Source organism: Topomyia yanbarensis, chromosome 3 (assembly GCF_030247195.1).
Source record: "Topomyia yanbarensis strain Yona2022 chromosome 3, ASM3024719v1, whole genome shotgun sequence".
Lineage (NCBI taxonomy): Eukaryota > Metazoa > Arthropoda > Insecta > Diptera > Culicidae > Topomyia > Topomyia yanbarensis.
In genome coordinates, this window is record NC_080672.1 from 89,060,997 (window position 1) to 89,088,929 (window position 27,933).

The window sequence follows — 27,933 nt, forward strand, 5'->3', positions numbered from 1 at the left end:
CACAAGAAAACGTTACGAAAACGATACGTAACAGGTTTATTCATACAATCGTAATATAGGGGAACCCGGGACTATTCGGACCTACCTAAGCAAAATGTCCTTTTAGTGGACAGATGTCAAAAAATTTATCGGTCGAAGGTTCTAATTATTAGTTTGAAACATTTTGGTGCCATAAAAGTTCATTTGCAAAACTCTACGTTTTTCCATCCTTTTACAATATAGGGGTAATTCGGAGCAATTCAGGCCATCATTTTTTTAAGTTTTTTTTACAATGGAGATATGTTTACCTATGGAATATTTATTAGAGAAACTACTTAAGAACCAAAAAAAAAAAATAAATAAATTGAGTTATAAAAACTTAATCTGGTTAGTTACAGCTGTCGATTGGAATATCATGTATTTTCTTTGCTGTAGCGTGTGCAATCGTCTGCGTAGCCACAAGCCGCTGAACGGTGTTCGATGGAATAGGGGGTCCGAATAGCCCCGTACGCTCATTTCGTACAAAAATGGTAAGCGTCTTGAAAATATCTGTGTTTTCACCCAAACAAAAATCATTCCATAAACCTGATATTTTATTCACTTTTATTTCTTACATTAATCACGGTTTTACCATTACAATGATTTTTGTTATGAGGATGGCAAAAAATGAAACACGTTGTATCTCCTTTCTAAAAAATCGAACAATTGGATTTAGCTGTCAAAATTAATGTTTTAGAATAGCGGTTTCACAAATACGTACGACAGTCAGAAAGTCTTCCGATTTTGTAAGAAATCAAGGGTTCCGAATTATCCCCACCGTCTTAACCGTTATGTGTCCAACAAAAAAACACCTTTAACAGGCCGACGTGAATACCCGGGTACCCATAAATTGAAATGCTCATAACTATGGCTGCCTTTAACCGCACTTTTAGATGTTTTAGATTCAGGAACTTGTTCACTTTTTGATTATGTGAAATAAAACTGAATGAATGGACCTGGTTCTTGGTAATCCGGTTTGCCCGGAGTAATGTTTCAGTACTAGGCTATGATTTGTAAATTTTAATTAGGTCTTAGCAATATGAGTATCAAAACTCTTTTATGTTGTCTCGAAAGTCTGTTATTTATTGTTAAGGAACCATATGCTAATTTGACCTCGGAATGGCCACTCACGGCTCCAGGGGAACCTGCTCTGAAATGTTCGTTCCGCGGTCAAATAACCAAATGGTTCCACAACTACGAGATACAGCCTGCTGATGCAATTACAAGAATTTTGATATACATATTGCCAGTATTCCATTGAAATTCACAAATAGTATCCAAACACTGGAACACCCACGTCGGCCTGTTACGTAGTAAAACAAATCAGGACACCTCCTTACTCCCCCTTTTATTATATAAACAATACTATTAACCCAAAAGCTTGACTTAGTGAAGTTCTAAGATGTCACAAACTTAGAATTTCCAGCTATGGATAAAACATTGGAATTTCATTATTTGAAACCTAAAAAGATACCCGGGTACCCCGTGGGACACATAACGGTTAATAGTTCCGGATCACTCTACAGAAAAAATCAGTCACGCAGAACCACAAGTACCACAAATGATCTAAGTACCAGTCACAGTGGTTCGTCTCCAACAACAACAACAAACACACATACGAGTAGACGTCCAACCATTTCCATGTCAATGACCGCCATGGCGGACATAATAACTTTTGATAAAATTATCCGAAACAGGAAATTCAATAAGATTTATAAAACTTAGACTTGCAGTAATGAATCGGTGAACGAAAAAAATAGAAAAAAGTTTGAATTTCGGAAAATGGCATCAAACAATCGAAAAAACTCACATTTTAAAATTAAATTTGCTCACTTTTCTTCGTAGTACTGGGAAGAATTTTTTTTTGTTCAATTTTCCGTAGTTCATCAACTGGCTATATATGTAGCCGTTCTCATAACAAAAATCATGTCGATCAGTTGAATATTTTTTGAGTTATCGTGTCCGCTATTTTTTTTATTAATTGGTTTATGTCACACGGCTCATAGCGGTAGCTTAACGGAGCCGTGGACCTTTTATATGTTTACAGTTTGTAAAAATAAAATTACGAACATATATTATTGATTATTCATTGGATCTCGTGCTGGCAGCTATTATTGCGAGCGGAGACCTTTTTTCGCGGAGGAAAAACATTTGTTTGCTCGCGTACTGCTCCAGGGGGCTCATTTAAATATAAATCCATCATCATTGTTATTATATTCCTTGCCGATGTTGCTTACGGTTGATTTTGGGGTGCTGGATGCTTCTTTCCTGTGATCCATTATGGTCTGAACAGCTACCGCAAATTTGATCACCGTTTGTGGTTCAGACATTGGTATTGAAAGCTCTGTTTTGGGTTGGTTTGCCGTAGATAAGTTGTCCATCGGCTGAGATGCATTCTCCTCTGCATCTTTCGCGCAATGTTGTCCATTATGTGCTGTCTGATTACAATACTTGCATGTAGGAATTTTCCCCTGCATAGTAGACTGCCCAGAAAAATAATGAATTATAGAAAACTTAATCGGCCCTCCCCTGAGTCGATTCCTAGTCCCACCAGGAGTACCAGCACCAAATTTGAAGCAAATCGGGCAAGTCTAGCTAGCGGACCAACGCACAGTGTTTCAAAATAGGCAAAAACGTGATCGAAATTGTTTTGACCAAGAAAAAACGATTTTCGAGCTATAGTGTCTTCAGCAAAGTTGTAGGGAATATAATAAGAAACAACTACCTACCTCTCCACCATGTAACTGCATGCTTGATACTTCCTCCTTTTACCCTGAAATGTTTGATGTAATTTTTGAATGGCCCTGTAAAAGCGTTTTACAGTCGTTTTTTAATATATGATTTTGCATGCAAGAGACAGCATGCGACAAATGGCTATCCCTGGATTCAATAGCGTTTGCTTCATAGATTCGAATGAATATGCCTTTTTCTGCGAAAATTTGCGGATTTGAGTGTTATTTCATACCAAAATGTTGCTTTTTTGGCACAAAAAATTTCGATAACTCAACAGATATAAGAGATAGAAATAAACTTGTATAACAAAAATTGTGTATTTTTATACCAAATGAAATCTTAGAACATTTTGAAATTCTAAAAAATTACCCAGAAAAGTTAAGTTGAAAAAAGTGATTTCCAGGGGTGTATCATAGAAAACTCCACAAATGTGTATTAAAATCAAAAGATAGAAACATAGTCTCTTCAGCAAAGTTGTTTCTTATTATATTCCCTACAACTTTGCTGAATACAGTTTTTTTAGTATTTTTATAAATGACCAAACAAAAATTTTCTTCTCAGCTTAAGGGGGATTAATCACCAAACTAATACTTCAATAAGATGAGGAATATTTTATAGACAAACTTTGCTGAAGACACTACAGCTCGAAAATCGTTTTGGTCAAAACAATTTCGATCACGTTTTTGCCTGTTTGGAAACCCGAGCAACACCGGTTGTTGATTAGCAGCTTCAGCAACATAATTCGTCACATAAAGGTATACGGCAACGATGATTGAGGTGGTTTAGCAACCAAAAAAGCGCACGTGCAAAAGCTTATGCTTATGCAGTTAATCGTTGTCGTTGCTTGTTACAAGTGCTACTTGGGAACACTGTGCAACGTGCCTGAAGTTTGTACGAGATTTTCCGGCAATTTACATGGAGAATACCCGCTAGCTCGCATTTTCGTCGTTAGATGGTACTCTATGCATTCTATTATCACTATAAGTGAAAATAAGAAATATAATTTAATTGTCTACAACTTTGTTGAAGACCGCTAGTCAATCCGGATTTGTTAAAAGAAGTCATTAAACCATTAACGAAGCGATGTCTGAGTCAGTTTTGCATGGGGCCTAGAAGTGCATAGTTGTATCAGCACACGATTCCCACTAACTATGCATTTTTGTGAAATAATGGTTGGATTTAGTTAAATAGTCACCTGTGGCCGCATAGAAGGCGCCAACACTAACGTTCTATCGAAGAGAGATAGAATATCGAGATGTTCGGAAGAATTATTGCAGAATGTTTGTTCTACAACTTTGTAGAAGATACCTAATTGCTATCTCTCTTCGTTGAAAAGTTAGTGGTGGCACCCACTATGCGGTAACATGAGGAACTAAAATATTCTACCCAGAACTTAACTCATGTTATTTACTAAAATTCTTCTGAACCCACTATTGAGCCAAATCTAACCATTATTTCACAAAAATGTTTAGTTTAGTTCAACTGTCTCTGGCAACACTGCTCCATAGGAATCTTTCAAAAAGTAAGTTGCTTAAAAATTGTGTTGGCGGATTCTCGAATTTGGTGTTTGTTGATGGTTACGGGTACGGGTGTTGCCACCACGTTGATTCTGATGGGTGCTCCGTGGTGATGGGAGGGGAGCTTCCCTGTTCTTGTTTCTGGGTGACATTCCTCGAGAAATCTCCTGCGCACCAGCGGCGTGGCCAAAGTGTTCGTCCCTCTGTGGGTCGAAGGGCGTTGGTGCTTCGGTGTAGTTTAATGGGCCAGGGAGGTGTGGTAGAACGCGCATTGATGGTGCTTTGTGATGGTGTTGATCGGAGAGCTTCGGTGGTAGTTGGGAGTTCCTGACCGTAGAAGGCCGCAGGGACTCTCCCCTCAGCTCCGGAGAGTGTGTCGGGGGTCCGCGTTCGTTTCTTGGTCTTTCTTGCATGCGGTCGTATAGGCCGGTGTCCTTCAGGAATAGGAGGAGTATTTCTTCCCGGACCGGATAATTGGTCAATACGTCCGGTATGGTATGGTCCCACCTGATCGTATTGCCGCCGAAGGTTCTCGAAATCGCGGCAGTTGCAGAGTTGGTGCTCGACAGAGAGTTGGGTATTGTACGATTTGCATTCTGGTATTGGGTTGCTGGAGATGGTGTGTGCGTGGGTTACTGTGGTGTGCTGCATCCGAAGTCGGGAGAGGATTTTCTGCTAGTTCTCTGCTAGTCGGTTGATTCCTTGACCATTGGTGTGTGGCCTCGGGCTCTCCGCCAGTGGTTGGTTGTGTTGAAGTTCCTGTGAATATCGGTGGTTGAGTTCTCATCTGGGAGTCGGGTTCTGGCTCGTCTACTGTGTAGGGCTAGACGGTCGGCCTCTGTGACCAGGGACCCAGCATAGTGTGACCAGCGGGTCTTGGTGGATTTCGATGGCCTGTATAAAGAGGTATGTAGATGTAGCGGAAGCGATGTCTCCTAAGACTGATAGGCAGTCAGTGGATATGATTGTTGGTGCGCCGGTGTTTCTACTTACCGGTGCCATTACAATGGCAATCGTTTCCTCCGTGAAGATTGTGCAGAAGAGGTTAGGCAAATAGCAGCCCATTCCACTGAATCCCCCTGCCTTGGAGCCGTCAGTGTAGATTTTGGAGTTGTTTGTATTTACAGTTGACAAATTGTTAACATTGTGTTGCCCAGGGTATCGGCGACCTTTGTTGTACGGGTGAGGCTGTCGTCAATGATTGGTCTGGTGTCGCGTTAGGCCCTTGGCCTCACGTAATGCGGTCAGATGATGGCTGGGAGGGGCTTGATGGTGAATTCTTGATGTATGTTGACCGCGATGCTGAGTAAGAGACATTCGTCAGTCTAAGTCTTCCGGATGAAGTTCAGTGCCCATTTGAGAGCTAACTTGGCTGCTTCTCAGCGATAGGGTAGTACTCCGGCCTTAAAGCAAGCTGCTTCGGCAGAGATGCTTGTTAATAGCTAGAAGACTAACCGCACCGCTCCTAGGTAAACTGGCCCGAGAATAGAGTAGGGAGCCCTTCTAGGTTTCGGCACGTCAGTTCGGTTCCGTAGAAGAGTTTAATATGTCTTAGGGATCGTCCGACATTCAGTGCTGTTATTTGTGGGATGGCGAGAGCTGATAGTGCGGCCCAGTAGCTTTCTGTTTTCGCAATCCTCTTGCAGGCGTCGGATGTGGGGCATCAACAATAATTTTCTGTCGAGAGTGATTTCAGTAGCGTAAAGAATCAGTAGCGACTGGTTCTATTAACACGTTCCCCATGTTGATCGGACATTTGTGCTTTTGTGCCGAGGATGATTCCAAGGACGACTGGTTCCTGCCGGAATGGAACGGTAATCTCGTTTAGGCGGATAGGCTCGGACTTTGCTAGGTGATGGGTGCTGCATCGGTGTATTTTTTCTCAGAGATGGAGAAACGAATAGCAAGAGCCCATCGAATTCATCACAAGAAATAGCGACACGGCAAGTACTGATTCTAACGGCACTCCGTTGGTCTCGCCGAGCTCCTGGGATAAGGTCCCGCCCATGCAGACCCGGAAGTGGCGATTGTTGAGGTAGTTTTGAATAAATGTGCCGAGTTTTCTCTGTAGGCCCCATCGTTTGAGATCTCGGAGTGCGCTTTCGCGCCACACTATTTTGTAGCCTTTTACCACGTCGAAGATGGTGATGTCGGCGTACAAGTTTTCATATTTGGTCCTGTCCAGCACATCTCCGAGGGTACCGAGGTGGGCATCGATGCCGAGTCTCCTCGGAAGACAAATTGACGTGGAAGTTTCTGGTCTTCCAACCACCTGGTCATTAACCATCCTCTCCAGGGTTTTTGCGGTACAGGACTGCAAGCAGATTGGCCGGAGGTGGCTAGTAGTACGGATTCCCTACTAATTTCGCTTTACTGATATATCAGGTTCTAGATTTGCTGACTTCACAGCCGTTGGGGAATTATCGAGCCGAATTGAGTGTGTGGGTTTATAAGAGCTGGCGAAATTGTGCGTGCACGAAACTCAAGCTTTTGTATCTTGACGTATTTGTCGCGTTTTATGGATGAATATCCTATATATTGAATAAGAAATGTAACGATTCGTGAGAAGATATTGCAGAAACCAAAAGTTATAGCCGCTATAAAATGTTGTTTATAATCAACTTCAGCACGAAAGACCTAGGGAGGACATTTACTCAGTTTCTAACAAAGTTCGATAACTTTTGGTTTAGTCAATATTTAAAAAGTCTTTCACCGATTTCAAAGAACGTTGTTCCAAAAGCACATGCATTTTTCCTGGTGATCTATTTATATCACGGCCCCATCGTTTCAAGATATTTAAAATGCCAACCAATGAAAAAAAGATTCCTTCAAGCGAACGGGTGTCAAACAAACAAACTGAGTAAAAAATATAATAAAAATAAAACGATCCGAAGACATATTTTGAAACTGAACAAGCCAATTCAACAAAACAATTCACCCAACTTTTTCACATGCTCGAATCCAACACTTTTTCCGCCTGCAAACCATTTTTGCAGCCCCGAAACGTCAAGAAGACGAATTAAGCTAAGATCGTAATCAGCTGCCCCGAAACAGCACATGCAGCCAAAAATGGTGCAAGAACCGAACCGGGATCCAAGATGTCTATCGGCGAGAGCAATGCACCGAACCCAAAAAACAATCGCTCGAGTGCAAAAACTCTCCTTAATTGCAAACTTTTCTTATGCTTTCCGGTGGCGTTGAACTGATCAAAAACGGCCACTTTTTGAGTTACTGAGAACTGCACTCATTGTCTCGAACTTCAGGCAATGGATGCTTGATTTCAGTATTTGTTCAAGCCATTTAAAGCAGCTTCGCTCAGGATCGCTGGCAAACTTGGCTCGTTAGCTGTTATGCAGGAATTTAGCACTTGATTTATTGGCTAGAAAAATGCAAATAGTTAGTTCTTGACTTCTTATTGCACGATGGTGGCCGTGGTGGTTGTGGCGGTCCGCTTGCGAACTGGTTCCCTGACAGGCATTCAATTATTGCTGTAACACCTGCACTCCTCCACAGACTGCTGGTCGGAGACTAACCGAGCGATAGATCCGAGATTACGATGGCAATTCTGGAACGATTTAAGCAATCTTTCAAGTTCTGCAATTTATTTTGTGGAGTGCATTGCTTCGCAGCAGAATTAAGTGAACGCAGGGAAAAAAGGTGAGAAACTTTAATATGCAATGGCAAACAGCAGCGGGGGGTCGGTCAACTTCCAGCTGGCGCTGTTGCTGCTGCCGCTGCGATGTTTTACTTCGAAAAACCATTAAAGAAGCAGAACTTTCCGCTTCACCCGGGCGGTCGGGGGAGGGCGTGGACGAAACTTTACTGTTAGTGGTTATTGTTGATGTTAGTCCAGAATTTCTCTCCCGCTTGGACTGCATCGTTTTCCATTAGCACCATACCACAAAATCCGACGGGTGATGGTTTGGTTGGTTGGTAACGCAAGCAGGAAGCGAACAGGATCGTAGTGCAACTTTTGCGGACAACAATGATGCTCCGGTCGCTCGGTCGGTCCGGAGGTATTTAAATCGTAAATCTCACGGATTCGAGATCACCTGCTGAGTTGGGTTGGTCGGGCCGCAGTAGCCGTGAGCCAAGTTTGTGGTGCGAGCTACGCTACAATGCTTTTTGCTATCGACTGTCTTTTGCGAACGGGGCCAATATTGGTCCTTGGTGCGATTGGAATATATTTAGAGCTAAACATTAGTACGCTTGTAGCTTTGAGTTTGAAGGTTCTGAGAGAAATATCATCGCCCATGCTTCATCTTGTCCTGTCCTTGTTACTGATTATTTCGGTTTTTTGTTACGATTGTAACTCTTTCTAGTTTCGCATCCTGGAACCGGCTATTTCATCAAGGGTAATAATTGGCCTGTTGGAAATTTGATTTCGAGAATTATATGTAGATATGTTGAATTATCAGAGTCATTTTTCTTCAATTAGCCTTCTCTTGCAAGAAATATGGAAGCCTTCTAGTCTAATATACGAATTCTATCTAATTATTCGTACGAGTCTTTGTACTCTTCTTTCGATACATACGCAAACAGAAAAGCCAAATCAGTTTTAGTTGTCGCTTCAAAGTTCATTGGAAAGATCGATTTGGAAGCACTTGTCTTGAATAATTCTTGTGATTTCAAAATCTCAATTTTTTGCAACGGTCAGTCTGCATAATTGGAAAAGTTAAATGGAAGTAATAATAAAGCAAAATATATGTTTCATGTCTGTACACAATTTTTATGCAATTCGTTGAATTTTTCCGCTTTCTTCGCATTTTTAGAATTATATTTGGACTCGGCTCAATGTATTGGTTTAACTGAGCCGTAATTCTTCTGTTGCATGTTGAAATGCGAAAATCGCTCTGGAAATCGCCAAACCGGCCAAATGACTGTGTGCTGTGGGGGATGCACAATTTAATTTTACCTCCTCTTTACACCTCCTCCACAGCCCATCGTATTTCCCTCAGAATCAGGGCCGCCGAGAGGGGAGGGGAAACGGGGTGTTTCCCCCGGGTCCGGAGTTGTGGAAGGGGCCCGGACTTTAAACAGAAGGAATGATTCTGACAAATATTTTAAAAACAATTTATTTGAAAATGCAATTAGAGTTTGAATATTGGTATGATTTAATTAGGATACCTTGCAAAAATTCTTAATTTCAGCATGTTGGAAAACAAATATTTGATTTTATCAATTAGAAAATCCAACATTTCATGGTATAAACAATGTTGGTGATTTGGTGAAATATCATGAGATTTTTTAATTTCGATAAAATTTTGTAAATGGGATAAAAATATTTTTCTCTGAAAGCACGTATTTTCAATTGAAAAAATTATGACAACGTTATAAGTGGTTTTATGGACAGTAACAAAATGAAGGTGTTGCAACTAATAAGGCCAAACTTAACTGTGGTCAAAGGGTTCATTCCGTCAAAAACAGAAATTACCAAATATGATCCAATTTCTCTAATAACGTCAATCGTAAATTATATCATAAAGTTAATACTGCATGAAAGACTAATCAAAAGAAATCCACGAAAAAACGATTCATAGTAATTTGTCGTGTTCACTTAAATGATATTATTTAAATACAAGAACCCGAAAGTTTTTTCATCTTTAGCTTTCTCAATTTACATATTTTAATGTAGAATACATTTAAGGTTTCAATATAGGGGTCCCGTTTCAAAATATCGGCTGCGGCGCCGCGTCAGATTTTGAACGTTAATAACTTTTATCATACTTAACAGAATGATTTGATTTTTAGGCCAATTTGTTGCAAATATGTTCCTCTATGCTGTATTAAAATTTGAAGTATGTATAACATGTACTAATAACAAAAAAATGTGTTTTGAAAAATCTTTCGAAAACGAATCGGAAAAGTGAAAATTTTCAGCCCATCCCGCACAGAGCCGTCGTTATGGTAGACCAACCGAACAATAAAATAATGAAAAGTTTATATATAGGTCCATTACATGTTTGTTCGTATGGTTATTCGCATTGGGTTGCTTGACGAGAGCACTTGGTGGGGGAAAGACGGCATATTCCTTTGGTTAGGCCATTAGAAGCCGGACGGAAAGGAAAGGCTCATGCACGGCACGAGAACGAGGGAGAAAGCGATAGTAGTGCATATTAGCGCGATTATATAAATATCTGTCGGTCGGTTTTTCTCATCATTCGTATTCGTTCAAGCACTAGCAAGCAGCCAGTCCACCGAAGAAAAGCAGTCGGCGATGACGACGGCGGAAAAAGTGCCCCAGCTACTGGTGACTCATCGCAACCCGATCAGGAACTGTCGCCCTGCAAGAATTTCGCCCCAACTAAAGGGCAACAGAGTAGGCTATCGTTCCAGCGTCTGGGTCGTGAGATTGTGCAGGACTGCAAAGTCGAGCTACGCTTACAAAGCTCAGTCGTAATGATGCCCCGAGAAGCCAACGATGCCTACTTGGTCGGTTTGTTCGAGAATGCAAAATAGTGCTTTCTAGCTCACCGTGTCCGCGGGGAGTGCGTCTGAATTATGCTCCCGCAATAAAACAATAAACGGTTCTTTACAGGACCAATTAATTGTGTTCTAATAAGAGTTAAACTGAAATTTACATTTTATGGTGTATAACAAATAATTTTCAGAAAGCAATATAAGAAATACGATGTGTGGAAAGAAAGAAAGGGAATTTAAATTATCTTCTCTCGCTCGTTTTCGTGCACTGCTTTTCCATTCCTTTCTGCTGCTACTACCATCATAACTAAAACGAATGTGCGTGTTCCCCCACCATCTCATGGCCAGTGTTGCCACAATTGCATGTCGCTATAACAATTTGAATTATTTTATTGATCCTCTCTAGTATTGATAAAATATAGAACATGCAAAGTACACTAGTCGCATGCTTTTATTCGAACTTTTTGGCAGCCTCCGTTGATTAACCCTTTCATGCCCAACTTTTTTCTAGTGCATGTAGGGTTTCAAAATTATTTTTTCTTGAGAACGGTGAGGTCAAGAAACTCGAAAAACCTTTTTTCATAAAGGTAGGTCCTTCCATGGCAGTGCTAGAAGCGGCTCAATTTTTACCTTCCAATGCTCACTACAATTCTCCTCGAATATTTATAATAGTCCAACTGCGTGGAAAACGTAGCCAAAAATAATCTAAATTGATAAGTTTTATCAGTTTTCACTAATATTGCAACTTAACAAAGTTATATGAAAAATTCATTTTCCGTCGTCAACGTAAACTGTCCCTGGCAGCACTGCTCCATCGGAGTTCAATCAGACTAATTGCAATAACTTCAGTTCTAGAGCTGATCCTTGTAACTGTTCACACTCAAATGAAAGCCAATAGTCACATTTATTAGCCTTACTTGTTTTTGTGAGCAAATCTTGCCTCAATTAAAAGTTATAGCTGCTTAAAAACGTTGTTGTCCACAAACAACATGGGCATGAATGGGTTAACTGCATAAATCGATTTGTTTGTGCAGCTCCTTGCTAGTAGCAAACTAAATAGCCTTTATCAGCGCTAACAAATAAAACAAAAGAATTTAAATTTGTGAAAATCTTCTCCTTCCTTCTTTTCAAATCTGCAACATTCTTTGAAAATATTGTTGGAATGTTGTTATTGAAAAACTGAACATGCAAGTTTGCTAGCACTGGCCACTAGATTGAAGGCGATGGAAAGACAGAATATTCGTTTTGGTTATGCTAGTATTGGTAGCCGAACGGAAAGGAAAGGCACAGGAATGGCACGAAAACGAGCGGGAGAGCGATAGTAGTGCTTTCTCGTGTTTTCATATATGAGTATTGGTCGGTCGGTTTTTCTCATCATTCGTATTCGTTCAAGCACTAGCAAGCAGCCAGTCCACCGGAGGAAAGCAGTTGGCGATGATGACGGTCCGCAAAAGTGCCCCAGCTACTGGTGGCCCATCGCAACCAACTACCGATCAGGAACTGTCGCCATGCTAGTATTTCGCCCCAACTAAAGGGCAACGGAGCAACTAATCCGCTGGCTAACATTCCAGCGTCTGGTTCGTAAGGTTGTGTATTACTTCAAAGTCGAGCTACGCTTACAAAACTCAGCCGTAATGAAGCCAGTGATGCCTACTTGGTCGGTTTGTGGGAGTGGGCGTAAATTACAATAAAAGCAACGGTTCTTTTCAGGACCAATCAATTGTGTTCTAGTGAGAGTTAAACTGAAACTTTTATTTTAAGGTGTGTAGCAAATTTTCAACAAGCAACATAATACGTTGGGTGGAAAGAAGTAGCTTGCACACGGAACAAAAATTTAAATTATCCTCTCGCTCGTTTCGTGCACTGCTTTTCCATTCCTTTCTACTGTTATTATCAGTATTACCAAAACGAATGTGTTGTTGCATGTGTTTAAGAGAAACGTTGAAGTCGCATGCTTCTATTCAAGCTTTTTGGCAGCCCCCGTGAACTAACTGCATTAAATGATTTTTTGTGCAGCTCCGTGCTAGTAGCAAACAAAATGGCCCTACCAGTGTCTGATTCGTGAGATTGTGCAGGATTTCAAAGTCGAGCTAAGCTTATAAAGTTCAGCCGTAATGGTACCCGAAGAAGCCAGTCTTGTCGTTTTGTTCGAGGCTACAAAACAGTTCGCCAGGCACGTAACTATCATGCCAAAAATATCCAACGATCCAGCGCATCACCATCAACACCAACGCCGATACCAAAGGTTCTTTTCAGAACCACCATTATTACCATAGAGAATTATTTGAAAATTTCCCATTCAAACGTGATTCTGTTGAATATTATTAGATTTAAATTAACGTCTCGAATTGAAATCACGACGCTCCGGTTATGTGACAGACATTACCCACCCATCTTTTTTTTATTGTGACCACGACACCCCATTTCAATATTTCTGAATGAACAGAAGGTCGAGTTTGGAAAGTTTGTAACTTTCATTGTACTTAACCAAATTACACAATGTTCGCACTAATGATCCAGAAATATGATCAGGAATCTTCTGTTAGATTTGTAAGTATGTATAATTTACATGAATAAAGAAAAATTGATTTTCAGGAATCAATTATTATCTGTTCTTCCATTGACCAGTACTACGCGACTTCCTCATGCTAACAATTAATTTCATCGTTAGCCATCTCCCTCACCAAGGCCAACAACGCCAACAAAACCGGTCCTTTTCAGGACCACCATCATTTTTGTAAAGAATAATTTGAAATATTCCTCGCCCAAATCAGCTTTTGTCCGAAAATCCTAATGAGTATCAACATATTTGAAGAACGTGTTCCTTATGTATTCTACATCTCTCCGGTTATGTCGCAGACATTACCCACCCATCTTTTTTCTCCATGTTTTCGGCATTTCATCGGAGAAAGTTTATATTCTTCATATAATCTAGAGTTTCTATTCATTCCAATTTTTTCTCTTGTCATATTGTTTCGTATTTTAATTGTCTACAATTTTTGGTGTTTCTTTTTCCATTTCATCCAGGTTTTTTAGACTTTCTATGTTGTCATGTATTCTTGTTTTACGTTTTGTTTTATATATTTTCCTTTTTATGTTTTAACCATTCTTGCTTTTTCTTTCAAATTCGTCCAATTTTTAATATTCGTCGCATTTTTTTAGATTCATTTCATCTTATCATGTCTTTTAATTTTCGCGTTTTATATATCGTTTTATTTGTTTTTTTGTCACCCGTTTGTTCAATTGATTTCTCTAAGTTTATTAATTTAATTTCACAAAATTTTAACTCTTTCGATTATTTTTGAATTTTGTTTCATATTTTTCAATAAACCTACTTTAGTATTTCCTGCATCCCTACTTTTTTCATATTTTTCATTATTAGGTCTCTCATTTTCGACAAAATAATTCTTTTTCGTTTAACTTTTTTTTTTTCATTTATAAGTTTTGAATATTATGCTTTTCTTTGCATGGATTTTTTCGATATTCATTAATTTTTATTTATTATTGTGTTCTATTACCTTCACCACCTTGTTTTTCGCCCATTTAAACAATTTTCAATTTTATGTTTTCCGTATTGTTCATTTTATAATTTGAACATTTTCCCTATTATTTTATTTTGATCTTTTTGTATTTTGTTTGTGCTTGTTTTCGGTTTTCCATCTAATTTAAAGTTTTACTTTATATCAGTTTATTTAATATCTAACCCGTTTATTTTTTCTAGTTTTCTCTTATTTTTCTTTATTGTAGTATTTCTATTTTTCCCCTTTCGTCTAGCATTTCCATTTTCTCCTCGTTTTGATTTTATATGTTTTCTATGATTTTACTTTTATCGCATTTAGAGCTCTTTCCTCTTGTTCATGTTTTCTATTTTTTCTTTCCATCTATTCCGTCCAGCTGTTTCTATTTATTTCTACTTCTATTATTGTACTTATTCAGTTCTAAATTAGTTCATGAAATAAATATATAATATGTCCATTTTTTATTTTTCATAGCTAAACAATTTATTTATTCAATGGTCTATCTTAATTTTTTCTTTTATTTTAAACTATTTTAAACATTTTTCTCTCTATTTTTTATTTTGTTGCAAATTTTTAATTTTGAACATTTTGTATTATTGTTATTTTTACGTCTAACTCCGTGGATCCATTACGTCCATTTTTATACTTGTTTACTTTTTGTAGCTCTGTTTTTATTTTTTTGTTATGTTCGTTTTCCTCCCTTCCCGATCAGAATAAAATAACAAGATTGTAACAGAATGCAATTTTCATAACAAATTGTGTTATAAATTTGGTCTCGTTAGTAGTTAAAATAACAGAAAATTATAACAAGTAACAACGAGAGATATAGTTTTGAAATATTCTTGTTATGTGTTTCTGATCGGTTTTTGTCGAATTTCCTGTTTTCCATACTTATGATATTTTATTTTTCATTTTGTCGTTTACCCGTTTTTGTATTATTTTAACCATTTGGCAATATTTTTCTTTTTCTTCAATTTTAGTCTAGCTTCCTTCATCTAATTTGATTGCTTCAGTTATTCAATCTGTTTTGTGTTGCTCTTTATAATTTTTTTTCCAAACTTCAACTTTTCCATTATCTTAATTTTGTCCATTTTCTGTCGATTCACCGCTTTAGGTTTTTTATTTAAGACATTAGTAGGTTTTTGAGTATATGCATGTTATTAAACTATTTTCATTATTTTAACTGTCACTTTTCAGCTTTCTTGTTTTGTTACATTTTAGCTACTTAAATTTTTTTCTCGTTTGTTCCTTATTTATTTATTTTTTGCTTTCCTTTATTTAAATTATGCCTCCATTTAAATGTTGTTTTTGCTTTTTTTAATTAATTGTGTTTCTATTTTGTTACTGTAATTTGCATAAGGTTGTAATTATGAGTTTTTTTAATGGTGTTGCACCAAATATATAAATGAGGGACTCGCAAAAATCAGTTTTCATGCATTCTTGTTTGACCAAATTTTGATTATAGACTGTGTTGGTAAGCGTGACTGCTATTTAGTCCAGTGGGTCTGGGTTCAATCCCAGCCGAGGTCAATGAAATTTTCTGAAGTGAGAACCCATCACAAGGGAAGTAGAGCCATTGGTCCCGGTCCATGTGTTGATGACCCGATATCTGGTTGTGGAAACACCTCTCTGGCGTCGGTGATAGATACTTAATGCGGACAGATACCGACGGAAAATAAACAAAAAAAATGCATTAAAATCATTTGAATGTATAACACTCACTCGAGCTCACCGTTTGTGTGTTCGAAAAATTTACATTGATGGAGGGGGACCTTATGCTGGACCCCCCGGGCCCGCAATTTCTCTCTACAGCCCTGCTCAGAACTCCTCCCGTCACTGACATTTTCAGCCTCTTCTCCCATCTCGCATACCAAGAAAAGGTAGGGTGGGGCTTACATTACATACAAAAATCCGCCTCGACATCATAATCCGCCCTCACCCATACCCCCATCGCTTTTACTCGCCATATACCAATATATACTAGGCGAGGCGGTTGGTGTTTATGCACCTCCCTAAAACCCCCACCCAGGTATACCAAGCTAGCATGAAGACAACATTGAACTAATGCTGATTAATCAAATTATATATTATATTTTTATGTTTCAAGTGTTTTAGGTAGGTATTTTGTTACGTAGAATGTGTATGTAAAATTTGAAAAAAATCGGTTAAATAGTTTTTGAATAGCAGTTAACACCGCAAATCGTGTTTTTTCCAGAGATGTTCAAAAAAAAGCTTCATCACCGAGTCGCTTGTCAATATTTTTGCTGAAAAAATTACATAATGTTATTGAAATGATACATTATAATGCACAAAAGTTTTGGACAATTCGCTTTACCTAAAGTTCTAAAAAAATTCACAAGAACGTGGATTTTTTCTTGCTGGTATCCTTACCCCCCACCCTTAATAGCGTTTTTCTCGAAAACGCGTTTTTCAAATTGGCGAATACGATAACTCAAAAACTTATCAACGAATTGATTTGATTTTTTATGAGAATGCACGATATAGATGGCTTGTTGATAAACCCTCACAGAACTAAATAATTTTTTCTCCCTATTATTTTGAAGAAAAGTGAGCGAATTTTTCAGTAAAATATTAGATTTTTCGGTTTTCTTGAAGCCATTTTCCGAAACTTGAACTTTTTTTTTCTATTTTTTGGTTCATCGAGTAACTACAAGTTTTAGCTTTACAAATCTTATGGAATTTCCTGTGTCAGACAATTTTACCAAGAGTTATTGTGTTCGCCACGGCGCTCCTCAACGTGGAAATGGTTGGACGTCTACTCGTGGAACGCTCGTATGTGTGGCGTCGCTTGACTGAATTTTTTTTTTGAGTTCATAATGTAATAAACAGAATGAATAAATAAATCTTAACATTGCATAATGGATCCATTGTTGCCTTGCCTTCAAAATCGAAAAACAAAATAACTTTCGGTTTAAGCACTTCACATCAGAGGCCCTCTTAAACATAACCAGTTAAGGAATCATAGTTACGTAAATTGCGGCACAGGCACCAGATCTAATTCTCAGAACTTTTTTTCCGAGATGTTACAAAATCTCGCTGTTTCCTGCATTTTCCCGGAGCCATCAAAGGTGATTAATGTGTGCTGGGAAGCTGCTGCGAAAAAACAAACCGGCTTCGGGAGAAATTCCGTCGCTGGGAAACTCTCCGTCGGAGTTGACTAGAACCACCGCCGGGGATCAGTTGAGTAGTACACGACGTAACACGGGATTCGTGTCATCGGGTTGCCAGCGAACCGAAAATCACGCTCCACCCGTCTGCACACATATAGACATTTTCCGATCTCGACGAACTAAATCGAATGGCATAAGAGACTTAGCCCTCCTAAGTTCGGTTAGAAAGTTCAAATTCCGAGCGACTACATAATCTTTCTAAATCAGCAAGGCAAAAAGATGTGAAATATAGCAATACATATGGTATGCAATGCTATGTAGCACGTTAAAGACAAAATTTCAACCGAAAAATTTCCATGAAATCTTGTTAAAAATGTCACGAATTTTTCCAGTTCATTTGGTCTAAATTGATGATATACTTATGTTAACAGGAAATCTCTTTGGTTTTATTGTTTTCAAACAGAATTGTAATATATACGCACTTTTGCCAGTAATTAGGTACTACAGTAAAAAGCTGATTCACTTAAAAAAATCAAATTCAAATTTATCAAACATCATCAAAAACAAATTCCAAATAAGCAGGATTTCTAAAAGAGTTTCACGGATTTTTTTTAAATCAAGAAGTTCAGGAATAAAAATATTGTTTTCCAAGGATCTATAATTTAATATAATCCAATCTATTGCGTAATTTTGACTTGCAATCCTATTTTTAGTGCGCTATAAAACTTCAATTGTTGTGGGCGGTAAATGGATAGTCCGCACCGCAACCGCAAAAAAATGATAAAACCGCACCGCTTACCGCAACCGCACTGCATTTACCGCACCGCACCGCGCGGTAATGCGGTAAATGCGGTAAAATTCTGTATTTTTGAAAAATGTGTTGAAAAATTATAAATTTTTTGTATAATCATATGTAATAAAATGTTATTCTTATTTACACAAACATTAACTTTGACGGACTCCTCAGAATGTAACATTTATTAAAAAATGTCAACTTTTCAAGTTTTATTAATCAAATGCCGTACATTTTGAAATAAATACTTTCGAAACAAGATAAATATTAGCATAGCATTGAAGTCCTATGAAATGTAGCGCTGTATTTCATCATTATACATACAAAAACGTTCTTCCGAAGCAATTAAAAGGAAAACTTTTAATTTAATTATCAGAAATCATTCTACACATAACATAACAGGAATCCATCCCATCTCAACTGGTACAGAGACATTTGAAAAACTGCAAAAGATGTATGATTTACAGCATACAGCAGAAATGTTATTACAAATAGGGGATTTTAGGAACAAAATACCTCAACACACTTGCTTCGTATTTTTCAAGAAATGGATGTATTCTTATTCAAATACAAAGACTGAGTTGTAATTTTCTAATAGCTAGTTCGAAAGTTCTACCTTTTTACGTATTTTTTCCATAATGCCAATGGCAAAAACTTCAATTAAAGTTGCTAGGGGCCAAAAATTGTCCAAACTTTGCAAAACTTGGCATCTGGGCTAACTTTGACAGTTGTCACAATATGAAGGTAGGCTTTGAGAAACACAAAATAATCGAAATACCGTACACTAACTTCGAAAGCTTTAATTTCAAAAAGTTACAAAATACTCCTAACTGAAAAATATAAGTTGTTAATTTGGTAGAAAATATTCCCAGTTGGACGAACAATGCACGTATGCGAAAAAAAAGTTATGTAGGAGTCTTAAAAGCGGACTGCAGAAAAATTCATTGCGAATTTACACAGAAACCAAAAGAGATAGAAATACGATGTTGAAGAACGAATGATAAGGTTATCAGCCTAATTTGGACCCCTCCTTATTTTGGACACTTTTCAAACAATTGTCTCCCTTACTGCTGATTCCTCCAAATTCGTTTGGTTTGATGATGATAATTACATTCTTTGGGTTGTTTTTAAGTCTTAAGACTTTTTAAGTTCATCTTTAAGTTCTCCAAATTAATTAAAATTCACAGTTGAGAAAATGTCATCGTAAACGATTCATAATTCCACGATTGCTAAGAGGAATCGGGAGAAATGGTACATTTTTAAATTGTATTCGACAGTACAATTAAATTGTTTTTCAATGATTGGATTGTGCATTTTATATATTTGAAAAGGTCCGCTTGTAAATTTTCAAAGTGTTCAAAATATGTCGTAAAAATAATGATGCCAAATTATATTTGACACAGCTTATAGATTTTATTTCTTAGTAACAGATTGTTGTATCATATTAGAATGTAACAAAACGTAAAAAATCAAGTAACGATAGGTCGAATAAAGATTATATTCGGATTTCTTTTCAAATCATTGTCAAGTCCATGGAAATTAGAGCAATTAAATGTTTATTATGTTTCCAAATTGTAAGGTAATAAGTTGCGTCGTTCTTAAATGGTAAAAGTCAAAGTTTTAATTCACTGCAGACTTTATCAATCATTTTTGCCTTTCTCAATAAAAAGGTATTGCAATTGCTCTGAAAACCGACTTTTTAACGGAGGCCTGGAGGGCCGAGTGACATATACCATTCGATTCAGTTCGTCGAGTTCGGCAAATGTCTGTGTGTGTGTGTATGTATGTGTGTGTGTATGTATGTGTGTGTATGTGCGTCTGTGTGTGTGTACGCGAACACAATCTCACTCACTTTTCTCAGAGATGGATGAACCGATTTTTACAAACTTAGTCCCAAATGAAAGGTGCAACGTTCCCATAGACTGCTATTGAATTTCTAATGGATCCGACTTCCGGTTCCGGAATTACAGGGTGATGAGTACGATCACGCAGAAAATGTCGATTTTAAGAAATTCTGCAATGAATGTATAATGGTGAAAATTTTTCCAAAATGTGACCACAACTGCTTCGATTTGTAGTACTAGGTCATTAACAGCCATTCAAAGTCTCTTTGGTCACATTGGCCACCATCATCGGTTCCGGAAGCCCCGGCGGAAGTATCCAAATTCAGAGTAACAGTCACATCGGTTTCTCGGAGATGGCTAGACCGATTCGACTAAACTTGACCTCAAATGAAAGGTATTGCGTCCCCGTAAATGGCTATTAAATTTTATCCCCAACCGACTTCCGGTTCCGGAGTTACGGGTTGTGGCGTGTGATCACATAGCAAATTGTGATTCAAACCGATACCCCGATGGAAGCAAAAAAGGTAAAAATTTCGCTAAAATGTCTCTCAAATAACTTAACTTTGCAGTTCTAGGTCACCGACGGCCAAACAAACTTTCGTTGACTACATTGACCACCATAGACGGTTCCGGAAGTGCCCGGGAAAAGCGGCCATCTTTCATAACTAGCAAACTCATATCAGTTTCTCGGAAATGGTTGGGCCGATTTTCACAAACTTAGTCCCAAATGATAGCTATATTATCCCCACAGATGTCTGTAACATTTCGCACGGACCGCTTGTATGGTTCCGGAAATATAGACTGAACGGTCCGGTCACACATGAAATTCCCATATATTATCTCATATCTCATATCATATCGTTATCTCGAAAAATTTTTTTTTATAAAAATCGACTTTTTGGGACTTTGCCGATTTCGCACCTTTTTCAGTTCAATATTACCGTGGCTGTTTTTTCTTTTTCAAAATTTTAGAACTGGAATAATGATTTATTTTCCTGTATATAGTTGTCATGTGATGTACAATAATAAAATGTAATATATGCATTTAAAAGCTTTTAATGAATATAAACAACGCACACATTCTCGTGATTCATGATTGAGAAAGGCACAATTGCACCGCTAGGTGGATTAAAATAGGTTTTTTTAAGAGCGGTTGCGGTAATACCGCGCGGTAAAAGCTCATTTCCCGCACCGCATCCGCGAGAAAAGATGTCTCACCGCACCGCAGTGCGGTGCGGGTGCGGTAAATACCGCGCGGTTGCGGTAATTACCGCAACCACGACGAACCCTAGTTGAGATGCTATTTTGAGACATTTCCAAGTTGGAAAACAGACGCTCTTCAGCAATCACCTCTATAAAGAGAAACAGACTAAACAGACTGGGCAAAAGATTGAAATAGAAAGCCGATAACATTTTATCTCAATGATGTTCTGAAGAAAAAAAAACTGGCAGAAAACAAAATCGATAATCTGTTATAGAAATCTTTCATGATATTTCATCTTTCAATCAAAGTCATCGTACGAAATGGAAATCCTTCTGCCACAAGGCTTATTTTACGCCAACCATTCCAAATCCCCTGGAGAATCGGTCCACCCGGCTAGACCGTCTTGTCATTTAAAAGATCAATCATCGAAATTTTGCATATGAAAACAAAAATTACAATGGCTAAAATGGGATAAAGAAAAAAAGACCCATTCACCGCGTGAAAGGCGCGCTCCACAACGTGTGCGACGATGGGGTAGGTAATCCCGAAAAATAAGTCATCAAGCCACAAAGTCATCTGTCATCCAATCCCGATGGTCTCACTTATGAGCCATGTGAGCAGCCCGTTGCGAAACTGAAGGATCATCACCGGTTTCGTCAACCTCAGATAAAAGCAATAACAGCAACCGGTCCGAGCCCGGGTGAAAGGAAAAATCTCCATCATCAGGTCAATGTTATGTTTACAATATTCGGTTCCCTTCACCGTCGCCGCCACCGACCGATCAACTCGCTCAACAGATTCTTATTCAGTTATATAACTTGAATTTAAAATTCAGATAATTTGAATTCCGAAAAATTTGCATATCTATATTGAGTTTCGAGTTCTCTCGAAAGGGGACGGAAGCTGGTCGGCCGGCGAAGTTGGCCCGCTCGGCTTCCCAGCCCTATCATTGCATCATCCCGTCGCCATCTATAGAGAAAAGATGGGGAATTTTTCGGCGCTCAAGCAAACAGTGAACATCAGCTTGGCAATCTGTTTTTGCAGTTGTGCTTTTTTCCCTGCTTTTCAGCTCAGATTCCGGAAACGGTGCCTGAAGATAACAATTTTATCTCGACTGGCGGAAGTGATGTTCCGTCCGGATGTTTTTTTTTCTATCAGGCTCCTAGAGAAATGGTATCATCGGAAGTGAGCTTAAATTAGTCTTAATCGCTTTGGTCGATAAAGTTTTCCAACATGAAGTCATGTTTAATTGAGTCTTAATTTACAGTGTACCAAAGAGGTTCCGTTGGGTGTAGAGTTTAAACTGCGATTTGGCGAGATCCCACGCAACAACGGTAACTCAATAAGTTTACGGAATCGATTAACAAATCATTAATTATGTTTTGCTTTAACCTAGATGGGTCATTCGCTTTCATTAATTTTGCTATCCACCACGTTAGTTTCGGTTTTATATTCGAGCCACTCTAGGTTCGCTCTAATGTTTACAAAATTTATATAAAAATCACAATTTTGAGTGAACCGAAGATCAGTTCTCTGCGCATCTATTACCTCAACGCCACCATCACATCTCATTTTCGGCGACCCTAAAACGCTTCGAAATCCTAAAGCAGCCAAAAGATGACAACCACGATACGATTCGAACCGACCGACCGAATGATGATCCCGATAATTGCAATCCCGTGAACCGGTTTGCCTTGGCAGAGATACGACAAGACCGTCGATGCAGTGATCGCCGTCCATCCTCTTACATACGGTCTTTTCACTCATTCGTTCACGATGACAGCGACGACGACGACGACGACGACAACCTTCTGCCGTTCTTCTAGTCTCGCTTATCTCGTTTCGTTCGTTAATGAAATATACTCGCCGGCTAATAATCCGCTCGTAACAATCATTTAAATCTTCATATGTTATCCGATTTGATGGTTATTTTCGGTGCTCTCCTCTCTCTCTCTATCTCTCGCTCGATCCGATGCGATCCGATCCGACCGTCATGATCGCTGTATTATCGCTGTCTGCTGACTATCACCGAGCTTGCGCTCGGTCTGCATATTTATATTAAATTAGATGTAAATTTGATTTAGTTTTATGATGCTCAATTTTTTTCTCACCACCCTTATCGAAACTAGCCGAACTTGCTGCCAAACGGGGAACCGTACCGTCTGTGTAGCTCCGTGCCTAGACGTGGGAGAAATGACGAATTTTACTCTGCATCGTTCGGGTTCACCGATCTCGGAGCTTGGAAGGCGATATCGAAATTTGTTTATTTATGAAACGAGACGCCTCCGCTCGGAGTGCGATAAATTGATCGCTAAAATGCTGATTTCAATTTTGGAGTTATTTTTTCGGTTGCTTTTCGTGTAGCGATTGAATATGCGATTTTTTCCCTCTCTCCAAAACATCGTTTTCGTTTGAGAAGATGCTGGGTGAAAAATGCCAAACCGAACAGCTACAAATGGCTAAAATATAGTTTTGTGCTCTGACTCTGCTTGCGGTTAATTATGTGCGAAAATTGATTGCGGCTCGTAAATTTTCGAGCAGTGACAAATTTTGGGATCGTCCGCAGTATCACCGGGACCGGGGGACGGCGGGAAGATAAGCGAAACGGGGAGTAAACGGCGATGCTGATGGGAAATAAATTGGCTGATTTAAAGTTTACATATGTGGCACAAATTTGCCGATAACGGAGCAGAAGGTGGAAGGGGATTTCAGCATATTTGCAAGTCATCTATAGATGCTTGCTCGAGTAAGGTACGTGGGCGGGCACGAGTCAAAGAGAGATTGTTATTTAAATTAGTATTTAACGCGATTTGGCCCGGATTGGATTACTAATTTTACAGATTGCCTCTAGGTAAGTGAATTCTCTTATTCAGATACGTCGAATCAAGAATGGAAATTTGAAATGAATCGGTTTCATTTGCCTCTTCGGTATTGTGGATTTATTATAAATTTGCGCAATCGCGTGGCCTATACAAGTTATTATTAGTTTTTTTTTGCATTTATGTAGCATTTCAGCAGATTAGCTTTGTTGTTTTTTTATAATATAAAAATATTCATCAACTACGGTACCGGTTAAGATCAACAACCGACCCGGGAACCAGTTGTTTCCGAGCCTTCGAACGGAGCAGATCGTTATACTTCACAGTGGTGTTCGGTGTGTAAGTTTCTGTGAGTGAGTGCGGAACAATCGACATTGCTGCAGATCAGTTTTGTTTGCTTTTTCCCTTTGTTTGCTTTCTTTCCTTTTTCCTTCTTTTTCTCTACCTTGTAATCTAATAATAAGACGTATCCCCGTTTTTATAACGCTCTGCCCTCGAAGTCCCTGAATCCTCTAACGCGCACATTGCCTCCCATATAAAACTGTTGCCTCTAGATTCCTCTGTGCCATGGGTGGTGTATGGAAGAAACCGGTTAATATATTTTAACTTTCTCGTGACTTGACTACTCAGTTCCCGGCGGTAACTTAGATCACACGTATTCGGGCAAACAAGATACGAGCTATAGTGAATGATCGCGGTCAGGCAAACGAGATTGATTACTGTGAGCGCTTTAGGCGGGAATTTAAAGCCTACGTGCCTGGTACGGCCGTAGAGATCGATGGGGTTGTGTCAGAACCGGGTCTGAAGGGCGAAGAACTGTTGGAGCACGGGGTTGGCTGCTTTAAGGATCCCTCACTTCAACAGGTTAAGATCTTAGAATGTAAAAAATTGTATACCTTAAACACCGAGGGAGGTAAGACTAACTACTCTCTATTAGGTTCGCTTCGGGCAACCTTCGCTTCTTCCCAACGAAATCCTTCTTGACAAAGTTCGCCTACCTGTTCACCTGTTTGTACCGTGGTCTTGAGTTCCAGCATTTGCAAGCAGGCCCAGCCACCTCTTGTGGAAATAAAAAAACGATGCGGCAAACGCGAAGGAGAGCATGAGGATGACTCTTGCGACAAAGAAACTGAAAAGTGTTCTTCTTCGTATAATCCCAACCGTGCCCGTTTCCATGATACTTCTGATTCCACTGTGTTCTTCTACACATCCATAAAAGAAGAGATTTGCGAAATCCCGGTTCATATACGACCATATATTATAATAAATTCCGACAAGTCGACTGTGGCAAAATGTTCTACACTGACGGATCAAATCTCGATGGGTCCACTGGCTTAGGTATCTTCAATAATACTATTACCGCTTCCCTCAAGCTCAATGATCCTGCTTCAGTTTACGTCGTAGAATCAGTTAAACTTCAGTACACCCTTGGGATCATCGACACTCTGCCCACAGATCACTACTTCATCATTTCGGACAGCCTCAGCTCTATCGAGGCTCTTCGTGCGATGAATCCCAAAAAAGGAATTCCCGTATTTTCTGGGGAAGATACAGGAGTCCTTGTATACGTTATCTGAAAAATCTTACCAGATTACCTTTGTTTGGGTCCTCTCTTATTGCTGTATCCCGGGCAATGAAAAGGCCGACTCTTTAGCATAGGTGGGAGCATTAGAAGGTGACATATACGAAAGACCAATCTGCTTCAACATTTTTTTAGTATTTATCGTCACTGTTGGCATACCTTCGTATATCAACGAAGCCTTGGTTCAGGGGGATGGATGTGGGTATGGATTTCATTCGTGTAATGTCCCGGCTTATATCCAACCACTACACGTTAGATGCACATTTGCGGCATATTAGGTTTGCGGAGAGTAGTCTGTGCGCTGTCACGACATGGAGCACGTTGTCTGGGTATGCGCTGAGTATTCTGACGCCAAGTCTCAGTTAAAGAATTCCCTTCGGCCCCGAGGTAGACCCCCCAATGTCCTAGTTCGGGATATGCTGGAATATGTTGACATAGAGGAGAAGTAGGGTAATTTCGGAAGAGATGCCACGTCGGGCGAGATGCCGCACTTTCTGCGGTAATATGATATTGTGAGATTGTCTTTCGACGAATTACAACACTAGAGATGTAAAATAATACTTATTATCAATTCACGAAAATTTTATTATGTGCGTCCAGTTGCATCACGGAGTGCCAAAAAAATTTCAGTTTGCCATGAAAATTTCGTTTTTTTAAATTTTTCGATTTTTTTGGGTATATCATGTATCGGTTGAATAGCTGGGACCTTTTAGAAGGCAATCTGATCTTGAGCACGGTCATCCATAATTTCAGAGGAAAACGTCGTCGTGCGGCATTGCAGAGGAGAACAATTGGGATAGATTCCGCATCAAAATTTCGGGTGAGATGCCGAACTCGACGGCGAAGGATACGTAGCTACAATATATTTTTTTTTACTTCTGAATATCATTAAACGATCATTTACGTCAGGTGTAGGTTCTTAATAAGGTATATCCAAAGACTAGCGGACCTAACACAGTGACATATAGGATTATGGGTCTATTTATCTATATATTTAAACGTGCGATATGTATCTAAGTACCTGTAGTTGCTTCGGTTTATTCTTTAAAGCTTCCGGCACTAATTTTCGTGAATGCATTAATTTGTAGTGATGCCAATACTGGAATAAAAAAAAAATCAACGAATTGATGCTTTTTTAAAATGAATCTTTCAAGAACAAAGCTAAGTTATATAAATTCATTGTTGGGAGAAACAACCAAACACAGCTTTTCAGGAACCCCTACCAACACACAGACATTATTGCTCGTACAAATATTTAAATAAATAGTACCCTTAGGGTGACCATATCAGACGAGTAAAAAATCAGGACAGTCGAAAGGGTACTGATTCCCCCGTTACCTCTCAATTGACATTGCCTTTTCCGCATGTTTTCGGCAGTTAAAAAGTTCTGGGGTCTGGCAGGCAGAGCTTGCACAGAAACAAAGTTATGGGAGTCTGGGAGGAAAAGCTCTGCCAAAAAGTCTTTCATCGTAATTTCACAGTGGCAGTTCTTGCTAAATGTAACATTGATGAAACCACCAAAATTTCGGCACCAAAATGCCGATGTGTCTTTTCAGAGGTACCAAAGGGAATTCTTCGAGTCCCGGATTGAATGACGATTTTAGCCAAGGAGAAGCGCTGGTAACCATTGTTTCATCGATATTGACGAGGTACCTTTGGGAGATTTAAAGAACCATCGAAAGGTACAATTGGGAGATTCGACTATATTAAGTTTTGTTTGTCACATTCCGATTGAGGATGAGTGTACGTTGTAGTTATGGTTGCGGTCCATCGTTACTGCGATCTAGAGCATAGTGAAAATCGAAGACTGAATAGATAGAAATATATTAGGCTTACAGGAGAAAAACCAGGACAAATCAAGCATTTTTCTCGACTTCCCAGGACACCAGGACAGACAATGCAAAACCAGGACATGTCCTGGGAAACCAGGACATATGGTTACCCTACCTTAATTAAGTTACTCCAACTTAACCGTTACCCAAGATTGCGAAAGAAAAATATTTTTAAAATGTTGAATAAAAAATGTTTCTAGAAATGGTTGTACCCCTTTAAGAAAAGTGAAGGTGCTAGCTGATTTATAGGTGTAATCAAACTTCAAGAAACTCAGCTGAAGACACCTTATCACAAAAAAACATCAACGAGAGATAAAAATACTGTTGTTCACCATTTTTCAGTTTGTTACCACGGTGCGGCGTCTTACCCGCACATGCGGCATCTCTCTCGCAATGGCTTTTTTAAACATTCATGGAAAATTGATAAAAAAAAATTTCATTCCAAAAACCATTTCACAGTATTTTAGAGACTTGTCGCAATTGATAAAAATGATTTCATCAAATATTGAATGGTTTACTTTG

The 27,933-nt window shown here is 38.9% G+C and overlaps 1 protein-coding gene across 4 annotated transcripts in view; it reads right to left on the reverse strand.

The window, feature by feature from the left end:
* Positions 1–27,933, reverse strand: part of LOC131692650 (leucine-rich repeat neuronal protein 3) — an 816,296-nt gene that overhangs the window by 230,932 nt on the left and 557,431 nt on the right. The window contains exon 1 of one of the 4 annotated variants that reach the window (XM_058979813.1): positions 26,601–26,680. The exons of the other annotated variants lie outside the window; for them this stretch is intronic. The gene's annotated coding sequence lies outside the window, so the exon portion shown is untranslated. Of the gene's footprint in view, positions 1–26,600; positions 26,681–27,933 lie in introns of those variants that run through there. 4 annotated transcript variants of the gene reach the window in all.